At 41.8% G+C, this 12,807-nt stretch overlaps 1 protein-coding gene across 1 annotated transcript in view; it reads right to left on the bottom strand.

The window, feature by feature from the left end:
- Window positions 1-12,498, bottom strand: part of NR1I2 (nuclear receptor subfamily 1 group I member 2) — a 29,150-nt gene extending 16,652 nt beyond the window's left edge. The window contains exon 1 of the mRNA XM_039843104.1: window positions 12,121-12,498. The gene's annotated coding sequence lies outside the window, so the exon portion shown is untranslated. The remainder of the gene's footprint in view (window positions 1-12,120) is intronic.
- Window positions 12,499-12,807: the final 309 nt, after the last annotated feature.

Here is a 12,807-nt window from a genome sequence, read left to right as displayed (position 1 = left end):
TCCTCCTTAAAGAATGGTGCCCTGTGGGCAGGAAAATGACAATATCTAGGTGACTGGTATGTGCCAGCCATATCTCTCTTTCATATGAATTTAATAAGACCAATTAGATGTACAGATTCAATGGAATCCAGCTGTGTTTACTCTGAGGCTTACACCTGTGCTCACTCTGCTTGGTGACCTGTGAAATCTAGCTAGCAGAGGGTGACATGATCACCTCCTGTATTCCATAAAAAATCATTCTGTGAGGCCTTTGCAAAAGTAACTGTGAAATCCAATATTCTGGCTGATTACCAAAGATAAGATCTATCCTCAGCAAGAATGAGCCATCAATAAAAGGATAAATAATTAATGGATCTAGTGTTTATACATGTCTGAGGCTTGCTGGATTGAGCACACACATCCCCACCCCTCTCTGGGTGGGCGATTATTTGACATGCATAGCTAGGAGGAGGTGGAGCCAGAATTTGAACTGAAGTCAGTCTGACTTGAAAACCTGTTCTTAATTCGGCATTATGCTGTGTCTTTTGCAGCATTTGTTTCTGAATGGGTGAGCCATTTATTAAACTTCATTCATTTCTATGCAACTTTTTCCTAGGCAGTGCATTTCAGAGTCTTCCATGTCATGTGATTCCTTTGATGTAGCTCTCTGTTCTTGGGCAGAAAGTGATTTCCTAAGATCCTTGTTTCTTGCCATCTCCATGCTGGTGACAGCAGAGGAAACCAAGGGACCTTGCTGCCACTCCTGCCACACCAAGAAGCGTCTAGTCCCACGCCCTCTGAAGGGCTACAGGTCCTCCCTTCTAATATTCAAGGTCATGATGCCTGTCCATTGGACCTTAACTAGTTGCAAGGAGGCTTGTATTCTACAGCCTTGACTTTCTAAGCAGAGGCTCATATAAGTGGACAACCATATTTCTAAAAGGACCTGCAGTTTCTCTGAGGCTGATGTTATCTGTTTTCTGCAGATTCAATGGTTCTCAGCCTTTCTATTTTAGTCACTATTTATGTCGGAACCTTTTTCTTTTGTTTTCCACTAGGTGGGGCCTTTCAGTACGCCCTTTAAAGTACCAGCTTGGCTTAGTCACAAGGGACCTCTGGAGAGCTTTGGGATCGGCTCCACATTCAGGTGGTCTCACATCTAAGAAATCGATGAAATTGCTGAAGGCTCAGTCCTGTGTGCATGCAGCAGTGGTTTTTCCAAGCTAATGTACAGATATGCAGCTATTTCTTTTGCTAAAGACCTCGAATCCCCTATTAAATTAGGAAGAAGGGAGGTCCTCCACGAATGACACACATATATGCTTGGGAATAACTAATTGCGACCAAATAGGACCCAGCTGTCCCACAGTCTCCCGGAGGTCAAAGGACTTTGTTTTTGCTCCCTGGGGCTGGAGATGTAGTGGACGTTGTCCTACTCTCATCGTCAAGAGGGCCTTGTCCCTGCCACTGACCTTGGACTAACTCGCTCTACTCACCAACCTCTGGTGCTCAGGATCCTAATAAATAACATGGAAGCTGTTGAAGAGGCCGACATGGCCGTGGGCATAAAGTGGACGAGGAGTGTGCACTGTGAGGGGGAAAACTGCCACGGGGGTGGTCAGACAGGGCAAGAAGTGAAGGGAGAGGAGGCCTCGGAGGAGGAGGTGAGTAGAGGTGAGTGCCACTCGGAAGCCAGTCTGGAAGGGACCACCAGGAGCGGACAGCATGCACTTTGGGGAAGACACATTTGGACTTGGGGAGAAAGAAAGGAAGGAGAGTGATGCAGATGGAAACTCTAAAGAAAACATAAATTATGTTTCCACTCTAGAAGGAGCAAGGATCTCCAGGAGCAAGGTGGAGAGGGGGGAAATGGGCCTGGGAGCAGGAGGGGAGAGAGGAGAGTGGCACGGGGCTCGAAAGAGGACTCAGGGCTGAAAAAGAGAGCAAAGAAAGGATCGCAGACACAGCCTCGATAGATGAGGACTAGATTGACCCCCACGGTGGGCTGTGACCAGCAGAGGACGATGGGTTACAGGAGGTTCGCACAGGGACTCTGCAAAGAGCTGCTGCCATAATGCTGGGAGAGAGGACTCGGAGCAATTTCGGATTCCGAAGTAAGGTTGAATGAGACCCTGCTTCAGGTCCACAGACCTGAGGTTTCCCGACCGATGGAGGATTATGCTGTGAGATGTGGCACACTTAGTGTGAAGGTTTAAATGATCTGAGATGACTGACTCGATGATACGGGATAGATGGCTGACTGTAACTACAAACTAGAAAAAATAATCAGAAAAATGAGGGAATACGCACACTCCTCCCCCTGCAGAAAGAAGATGTGAAAGGCAAGGACTGAAAGGAAGGTGCTGGATAGAGACTTTGTGCCTTGGTGAAAGTGTGAGGGTGGGAAGCCATCAACTAGCAACCTTTGGAGTCAAATATTTAGAGACCGTGTGCGAACAGGTGAGTGGCGCTGTGGATACATCCGGGCCAACAGCTGGAAATTGGGTGTAGGTGTGGGAAGTGGCTGTCTTCATGTGCAAGAAAGAAGAAAACACCCAATAACAGGTTCAAGATGCTGCATGTTAGGTTGTGAAGTGTAGCAGAGAGGTGAGGCGAAGGGGACAATATTCACTAGAGCAGGAAAAGCAAAATGCTAGAAGGGGAATGATGAGCAGGAGAGAAGCCCTTGTCAAGGCATTGGGAAAACTTAGGGAAAACTAAGGAAGGGAGAATGAGGGATCATAGTTTAGAAATTGTCAAGAGCAGAGTGCAAGGAGTTCAAGCAAAAGCGAGGGACCGGCCTTGACCAGTGGCACAGGAGGTGGGAAGGGGAGTAGCGCGAAGTGATAAAGATGAAGCGAGGCCCAAGAGCAACCGCGGGTGACAGGTGTTTCCTTACGGTAGCATGTGAAAAGCAGAGGGGCTAATTCCGAGACCAGAAAAGAATCCTAGAGAGCAAGGCAGACAAGCTGCAGTCTCGTAGCCATAAACGAAGGAGAAATAGCTGACAGGTGAACAGGAGAGAATCGTGGCACCTGCCAATGCAGGAGATTTGTTAAGTTCCCAGTGTCATGGTTCAGGGTCTCCTACATCACCACCCTTCCCCGCCACCCTCCCACGCACGTGAGCACACAAATCTCATCTGTTATTGGGAGTTTCCCTTGCAGTATGTCTACATGCCACGCTTGCTCAGGTAAGTGACTCCCTAAGGTCACAGACAGAAGGAAGGTCACTGGGTGAGACACAGGTAGTCTTCACTTCAACACTTGCCTGGCTCCCTTGCTGGCCCATGAGCTGACCTAGCCCAGACGACAGCAGATCCTCTTCCGCTTGGGTGGGAAAAATTGAGTCAATGGGAGAGTAGCAGTGCCATTAGTTCCGCTTACCTGGGGAAAGCTTCTACAACAAGGGGATTCTTCTTCAATAAAAAGAATACAAAATTACAAGTAAGTGATTGAGTATCAAAGAGATATGTATTTGTGAGAAAGAATGTTAAAAATCACAATAAATTACAAATATTAAAAAGGACAAGTAACAAACATCACAAAATCCAGAAAAATAATACAGCATTTTAATTAATTGCCTGGCACACCTCAATACTATCTTTGATTGTCTCTTTGTGGGAGACAGAATAATGGTCCCCAAATATATCCTTATCCTAATCCCCAGAACACGTGAATATGTTTCCTTATATGGCAAAAGGGTCTGCAAATGTGATTGAGTAGGGTTGATTATCCAGAATTACCCAGGTAAACTCAATCTAATCACGTGACTCCTTAAAAATCTGAGGAACTTTCCTGGATCTGTTGAGAGAAAGAGATGTGATGATGGAAAGGGGTCAGAAGTAACATCGTTGGCTCTGAAGATGGAGAAAGGGACCTTGAGCCAAAGAATGTAGGTGGCAGCCAGAAGCTGGAAAAGATAAAGAAGCAGCTTTTCCCCTAGAGCTTCCAGAAAATAATCCGGCTTGATGACACCTTGATTTTAGCCCAGTGACATTAATTTTGGACTTTGGACATCCCAAACTGTAAGATATTAAATTTTGTATTGTTTAAGCCACTAAGCGTATGGTATTATTGAAGCAGCAATATAAAACTAATTATACTCATGTAACAGTAATTTTGTAATGCCATTTTTTATATGAAGAACAGAAAGATAGTAAAATCTTTCATCTAGCATTGTTGGTCAAAATTTGCTTTTAATTACGATAATGGAAAAAAGTTTCATCTACACAATTGTTGGGGACTGTTGCCAAACTTAAGAAAAGTCTCTATCAAGATTCTTTTGCGTAAGTCTTCCTGTATGGAAGAATTTACCGTAGACTAGTTCTGGCTCCATATGTTTTGAACCTCGTTCCCCTCCTTTACCCTGTGCTGGACACCACAGGGCGAGGTGGTGTTGTGACAAGTCTCAGGCCCTGTGCCTTCCTACCATGACAGAGGATGAGAAGGTAGAGAGTGGCATTCCCGGAACCCATTTCTACACTGGATGGCCACCAGCAACTCAACTCGACACGCAAATAACTGCAACTATATAAAAATAACCAAGCTAACTGTATCCTGAACTCAGCTGCCCTTAGCCTGATCCCCACATGCCTGTGGCCCTTCCACCACCACTTGACTTCACGGAAAATATGACATTGGAAGTGAAAATCATCTCAAGACAACTGTGGTTAAATATTTAACTTCTGAAAATTTTACAGAAGTATATGACTGTGGGAAGGGGCCCATGCGAACGAGGGTCCCAGAAGCCTAAGCTTCGTTCGCTTAAATCTCTCTCTGCCCCGTTTCCGTTTGTACCTATTAAATTCAGCCACACGAACTGCTGGAGTCTCCAGGAGGGGTTACATCTCAGACTAGCAGACAGAGCCTTTACTGCTCAGTCTCCTCTGTGTTATATTTTGATGCTGATGTCAGGCCCAGGTGCCTTGATGAAAGTGGCAAAGCAAGAAGTGTTCCATTGATCTGGCAGAGCAGGATTGCTTGGCCTGTCATTGACCCTGTCCTGCCTCTCCGCACCACTGGTAACTTTGTAATCTTGCTTGAGTGGCACAGATTGAGTTTACTTTTCCTTCTGGCAACTCGGACCAGGGAAGACTGGACTTTGGCTGAAAGAGACTGGGTGGGCAGCAAGTGGGAGTTAAAGTGAGATCTGGGATTTTGAAAAGAAACCCATCAAATAAGCTTTTATTTTTAGCACGGGGATTGAGGAAAGCTTTTCATAGAAAAAAAGTATTCTTCCCCCCTCCCTCTGCATCAGAAGGAGACAGGATGTGTCAGGTAAAATGCCAACATTGTAAGGCAATTACATGAAGGGACAAAATGGTGTTCATAGCCTCCCATCTCTGTCTTTGTAAAGAACACTTTTGTAAACTTGCCTGGCTTGACCCTGCAGGAGGAGGATGCTCGTAGGTCTGCCCCACCCATACCTACCCTTAGAAGGGCTCCTGGTTGGACCAGACCCAGGCACCTGAACAAGGGTTCATGGGCTTTCTGGGGGCCTATGAGGGATGGTGTAATTGCTCTCTTCCAGGGACAAGTGATCCACTGACCCATTCAGATCCTCTGCTAGCAAACCTGAATCTCAGATATACAAACAGAGCCAAATTAAAGGGCCGGCTGGTGGGCTGCTGTCCAGGGAGGCACCATATTCAAAGAGCAATAAAGTATTGCTAGAACATATCAGAAATTAGACAAACTCTGAATTGTTTTTTCTTACCAACGTAGTCATCATCCTGAGGTGGAGATTTAGAACTCTCCTTGACAGCGCAGACTAGTCTCTGTGGAATGATTAGGGACACTCATGCCTGTCGCACAGGGCCACTTTATCCAACCACCTAAGGGCAAACCTTTGGGCAACCCTGGACAACCCACTGAAGTCAGCAGACAGACATTGTGTTAAGTGAAATAAGCCATTCACAAAAAGACAAATACTGTATGATTTCACTTACTCGAGATATCTAGAATAGTTGAACTCATATAAACAGAAAGTAGAATGGTGCCACGTACAGTGAGGTAATAAAACAGTATTATATACTTAAAGATTGCCAAGAGTAAATCTTAAGCATTCTCACCACACACACACACACACATATACACACATACAGTTAACTATGTCCACTATGTGAGGTGATTGATGTGTTAATTATCTTGACCTTGGTAATCACTCTACAGTGTATATGTATATCAAATCATCACATATACCCTTTAAATATATACAGTTATATTGGCAATTAATCTTCAATAAAGTTTAAAAAAAAGAGTAAAAGATGGTTGCTAAGGGCCATGGGAGGAGGGAATAGGATTGCTGTTTAATTGGTACAGAGTCTCAGTTTTATGAGATTTAAAAGGTCTGGAGATTGGTTGCACAACAATATAAACATATATAACATTATTGAATTGTACACTTAAAAATGGTTAAGTCGTTAAATTTTATGTTATGTGTATTCTACCACAATTAAAAAAATAACATCACTTATCACTAAATAAATGTTGATCGAACATTGAAAGAATATTAAAAAGGAAGCCCAAATATTAGCATGACGTGAGTGCCCACGTGTCTCAGTCCAGCCTTGTACAAGTGGTAGTAAAACCCACAGAGAGAAGGCAGGACATGGAGCCAGGACAGCTGTGAGGAAGCAGAAGCTATGAGACAGAGAAGCAGAAAGGAAAGTAGCAACAGTAGTTAAAAACACTATAGTGAGAAGTAAAAAAATGACCAGGTCGGTTAAACTGCATTTGATCCTAATGACCTTAGTTTTTGAGCCACACTTGAATCCCTATGAGGCCTGGGTCTGTGGCTGTTAAAACTGTTGCCTTCCTTTTCTCCCATGTCTGCTTCAGACTCCTCACTTCTCAAGGTCACCTAGAGCTCATGCTTACAAGCTAAGATAGAGATTCTTCAACTTTACTGTGCATACAAATCACCTGGGGAGCTAGTTAAAATGCACATTCCAATCCCTAGGTCTGGGGTGGGCCTGAGCTCTCCTGCCTCACTGACAGATGCTAATACTGTGGTGAGCAGTGCACACCAGCAAGGATCTAGAAATCCAACTAACCTAGACGGAAAATTGGTTGTACATGAAAAACATGGCGGGCAGAGGGTATGGCAATTAAAACATTTTAACATTCTAAAAAATGGAGAAAGTGATCAAACAGGCATGTGAAATGACTGGCATCATAAATTGTTTAAAGTCAATATACATTTGGGGGTGAGAGAGACAGCCCCTTCCCAGGAAAAAGGTGTGGGGAGGAGATGCAATGACATTTAATCTTCAAAAGAGTCAAATCGAAAGGCTATGGAACCAGGTTACCAAGATTGTACAAAGGAGAGTGAGCAATTTGGAGCTGTAGAAACAAAGAATCTAAGTGAAAGGAGAAAAATGGTAGAAAAATCCTCATGTTAGGGATAGAAACTATTGAAAACAGCAAGATTATAATAGATATGTGTGTGCGTGTGTATATACATATATATGCTTAATGTATATATGTCATATAAGTGTATATATAATGTGTATATATCTACACAAATACATGTATGTGTATACATATGCATGTGTGTGTGTGTGTATAGCAGAACTAGCCAAATGATAAAGAGGAGAAAAAAGCAGGTAAAGGCAAATTATATAAGAATTGAATTTCTAAGAAGTCAACAGTGTAGCTTATAAAACTGTTGGCTTTATTCAATAAAGGGAGAAGTCTGGTTAATTTATTAACTCACTTAACATAGGTTTTGATGTGTATAAAATGATTTCAAAACCATCATTTCTGCAAAGTGCCTGTGAGGTGGACAGAACAGGCCTATCCCCAGTTGAATAAAACAAGGCAGGTCTTACAATTCCTTTCACGAATGAGGAAATTGGGGCTTTGAGGTGTGTCCAAGGTAAGGCAGGCAATAGGACTTCTTTGCCCTTTATTTTGTGATTCTTCTTATAGTGCAAGTAGATACACTATGTGAATTAAATATTTGTCACAAAACTAATGGGGATAAGATGAGATAATACATTAAAAAAAAAAAGTTGCAATGGATCAAAGATTGTGAACAAAAATCTCCCCTTCCTTGGCCCTGGCATGGGACAGCCACCCAGAGGGAACTCAGAGAGCAAAAATCACATTGTAAATTCAGATATGAGAGGTCAGCTACTATCTTCAGGTGGCCATAAAGGAAAGTTGGCCTTTGTGTTTTCCAGGATGCAGTCATCAGATCCAAGAGGTCAGAGGTTCATTCCTAGACATAGATAATGATTGAGAGCCGGCATTAGCTCATATCAAAAGTACACCATGTACCCTCTTCCAACATTTAACAGGGTGCAAGGACCTCTGCTTTACCTGCCTGTCTCTTACGTGCACCTTTGTGCTGTTATTGCCTATGGTATTATAGTTTGACTCTTTATTTGGAATTCATAAAAACTGAGAATTGTTTTATATATGTCTCTTTATCTTAATTGTCAGTTGGATATTCGGTTTGTTATTTCGATGTTTCACAGAAGTTCAGGAGGTGTGGCAGGTAGATGAGCAGGTAGTAGTTGTCAGAGAACCCTTCCCGGTCCCCTTCAGGTCATACCACTTGAAGGCTTCTGTAGCTAAGTACAGTCCCACACACAGTCCTATGTCCTCCCCAAGTTGTAGCCAGGGCACAAACCCAACCTCAAAGAATTCTGCAGAGAAGTCTCAAGGAAATATGAGTTCACAGCATGTAATGAAAATGGATTAAAATCGGGAACATGACAAGAATACCCCAAAATATCTGAGTGTGAATGGTACCCCTAGAATTGTGCAGTGTACAACCCACACAACTATACATCAGGCCTGAGACTACCCACTTTCACGGCTATTACTCAGCATTGTGTTGGAAGGCCAAGAAAAGGTAATAAGACAAAAAAAATTATGTTTGGCTGTGTAAAGATTAGAGAGGGAGGAACAAACTGACAAACTATTACGACTATTAAGAGAATTCAGTAAAGTAACCAGACAAAATATCAAAACACAAAATAGATTTTCTATATACCAGTAAAAATCAATTGGAAACAGTAAAGCAATAATGGAAATTGGCTCAGGAATAGAAAATAAATACAAAAGGACAGATTATCCAGCAACAGACATGTAAAAGTGAGAATTTAGTACATGATCGGTGACATTTCAAATGAAAAAGAAAAGGACAGACTTTTCAATAAATGCTATTGGAATAATTCATAGAAATAAGCTTCAGGTAAACTAAAGATGCATTTTTTAATGATATAAATATTAGAAGAAAATATGCCAAAAAATTATCATAAGCTTGGAGGATGAGAAGATTTTCTTAAATAAGACCCAAAGAGAAAAATCCACAAAGGAGAAAATCAATAACTTCAACTACATCAAAATAATAATAGCATAACAATAATAGTAAATAATTCTGTTGACTGAAAACACAATGAAAACAAAGTTAAAAAATATTAGACTCCTACAAATGAGTAAAAAAGATATCCCAATATAAAATGAGCTAAGGATATGAATAAGCAGTTAAGAAGAATATATAAAATGATGGTCAAGAATTGTATAAAAAGATGGCTAACCTCACTGGTTGTTCTGAGTTGACTTGTGTCCCCAGTATCTCAGACTGTGACTGTATTGAGAAATAAATAGGGCCTTTAACAAGGTAATTAAGTTCAAATGGGATCGTTATGGTGGGCCCTAATCCAATATGACTGGTGTCCTTGTAAGAAGAGGAAATTTGAACACGAAGAGAGATACCAGGGATGACATGCTCAGAGGAAAGGCCACGTGATGACACATGGAGAAGAAGCCATCCTGGAAGCAAAGGAAAGAGGCCTCAGAAGAAACCAAACCTGCTGACACCTTGATCTTGGACTTCTACCCTCCACAACTGTGAGAAGATAAATTGCTATTGTTTAAGCCATCCAGTCTGTGATATTTTGTTATGACAGCCCTGGAAAACTAATATATTAGTAATCAGTGAAATTTAAATATTTCGAAAATGGGTTACTATTTTTACTCATCCAATTGGAAAAATAATAAAATTTTTAATTAATAGCAACCATTAGGGTATGAAAGAGCACTAGCTATCGGTCTCAGCTGGTGGAAGTATAAATTGGTACATACACTGTAGAGGGCAATTTGACAGTATCGAAAATTAAAATGTACATATTCTATGATGTAACAATTCAACTTCTCAGCATAGCCTCTGGAAAAACACTTGCATATGGGTATAGTGAGGATCATGGTAGCATTTTGCTAAGAGTGGAAAATTGGAAACAGCCTACCTATCTATCAAAAGGGAAATGGCTGAATAAAAGAATTGTACTCTGTGGAATGCTATGTAGCAGTTAAAATTAATGAGGTAGAACTATATACATATTTAAGAAGTCTCTATATGGTATACGAATATGGAGTTTGTTGAGTGGAAAAACAGAATGAGAATAATATGACAACAGTTTATCAGTACATATATACATACATATATATACATATGTGTGTATGTGAATGTAAAGGAGACCATCTGGCAATAAACACACCAAACTGGTTACAGTAGTTACTTTTGGGAGGAAGAGGGTATTAGCATTGGCAGGATGGCTAAAGGAGAATTTAGCTACATCTATACTGCTTTTTCATTTTATAAGGAGCATGTAGTCATTTATAATTTTTAAAAGTTATTACCTACTATTAATACAACATTGTATGTTAACTCTATTTTAATAAAAATCTTTTTCTTAATATTTTAAAAAATTTTTAAATTTACCCACTAACAATAGTTTAGTCAGTTTTGTGTTTGCCTGTTATGTTTATTCCATAATAATTGAGGAACAAATTGATAGCTTGAGACTAGGTGTTGGCAGACTTCTGTAATGAGCCAAATAGTTAATATTTTAGGTTTAGGAGCCTACATTGCCTCTCTTCCAACTACTCAGTTCTGCTGTTGTAGAGCAAAAGCAGCTACAGGTAACACGTGATGAATGAGCTTGGCCATGTTCTAATAAAATTTTATTTATAAAAACAGCTAGTGGGACAGATTTGGCCTGTGAGCCATAGCTTATAACTCCTGGTTTAGACTATTGGTTATATAACTAAAGTTTTTTAAAGTTATTTATTTATTATATTTTTAATTTTATTTTACTTATTTTATATTATATTTATTTATATCATTTAGTTATTCTATAACTAAAATATTTTAAATAAATATTTTTGGTGTATGGAAAAATTATCTTTCTATTAACCAAGGAATTAAATAAGTAGTAGCCTCTGGGGCCTGGCTTAGAATATTTTGGACTCTGGTCATATCATTAGAGACCAAACACCTACTCCAGTGGAGATGATCCAGTCACCTTGGCCGTCTCTCATTGGTGACCATTGACCTTCCCAGCAGCAGAGTTGCATAACCATCTCTGTGGGAGGGGGATAGTGCCTGCCACAGCTGACTCGCTGAGTCAAGTTTCGGTGACCTCAGAGGTGACTCCTGACCATTGGATGCAGAGTTGCCTTAAAGCAAAGCCTCTGGCCATAGCCTCAGCCAAGCTGGGTTCTGGGGAGAAAGAGGACCTGGTGACGCTGAGGACAAGCAGGAGAGGCTCAGTTCTGTGGGACAAGGTGCCACCTCTCACAACTAGAAGTAGAATACTCACCAGTTCAAAGCCAACACAGCCCCTGGGGTATGGCAGGGCCTTCGAGGGTCCCCTCACTGAGGTGGCACCTTGCAGCTATAACTGAACCCCATTTACACAAATCAAACAGGCCTAGAGGAGCCAGGGCTGAGTGGTTCCCCGCTGCCACAGTCCTGGCCCCGGGGTGTTTTCTGGGTCAGGACACTCTGACTCTGCCACAGGGAGGGGCCTACTGTATGTATGCCTCCTGCATCTCTCGTAGGATTGAGGTTTCCACTGTGACTATCTCTCTAGGAGGCAAGTGCAGGATTGGGGAACATCATTAACGATAGGACTCAATGTTAAGTGACTGTCTTCATGGTTTCTCCCACCCTGGAAATGTGGAGAGCACCAAGGCCAACATGATCCACAAACCGCTGTAATGCTGACTTCAAACCTAAGATACATTTGTGATCCCACACTTCTGTTGCATGGAGCTTGCGGGGGGTGGGGGTGGGGCGGGGGTAGCCTGTCATTAGCAAAAGAGAAAGAAAGAAAAACCATACCTGCTTGGAGGTAATTTCTTTGCTGTGACTTCTCCTTTGGGATCCACTTTGAACAATCGAGAGCAAAGGATCAATCAACACATCAAGACCCCTTTGAGCGTAGTTGTTCGCTTTTTGCAGGTGAACACTTCCGTTGCAGGGAGAGCCTGAGACTCTTGCTGAGGCCAAGGCACTGCTTCCTCTTCCTCGCCCCAGTCCCAGGTTATTATTCCCCAGGCTATGAGCCAATCTTATTTCTTACCCACATTTCAGTCCAGGTTGGATGTTGGTTCTAAGTGGCAATCATCTGGCACTCCTAAGTCCCAAGTCCAGCAATCCAACTGGCACGTGAACAGATTACCGTATTTACTCTCATTACGTACCCCAACTTGTTTTTCTCAGCCATCTTCACTGAAAAACACAGAAGGGGACGAGTATTGCTAGTATCTGCTTTGTCTAAATAGTTCTGAGCAAATTTCATGCTTCCGAGGGTTTCTGCACTTTAGCCGCTGGGGCAAAGTTAATTTAAACTTAGATCTCCTAACATTTTTTCCTTTGTCTGAGCCAACTTTTCGGATAGTGTTAATGTGAAAGTGAGCAAAGTATTGGATTCTGATGGCACCTACGAGGGCCCACACATTTATGTAAAAGACACACAGGCACAGAGGAATTGGGAAAGAGTGTGAGACAAAGGCAATGAGCACAGTT

The sequence above is a fragment of the Pteropus medius genome, unplaced genomic scaffold, assembly GCF_902729225.1.
Source record: "Pteropus medius unplaced genomic scaffold, Ma_sr-lr_union100, whole genome shotgun sequence".
In the NCBI taxonomy this organism is placed as follows: Eukaryota; Metazoa; Chordata; class Mammalia; order Chiroptera; family Pteropodidae; genus Pteropus; species Pteropus medius.
Note: the sequence above shows the minus strand (reverse complement) of the source record. Positions and strands in the feature narration are given on the sequence as shown.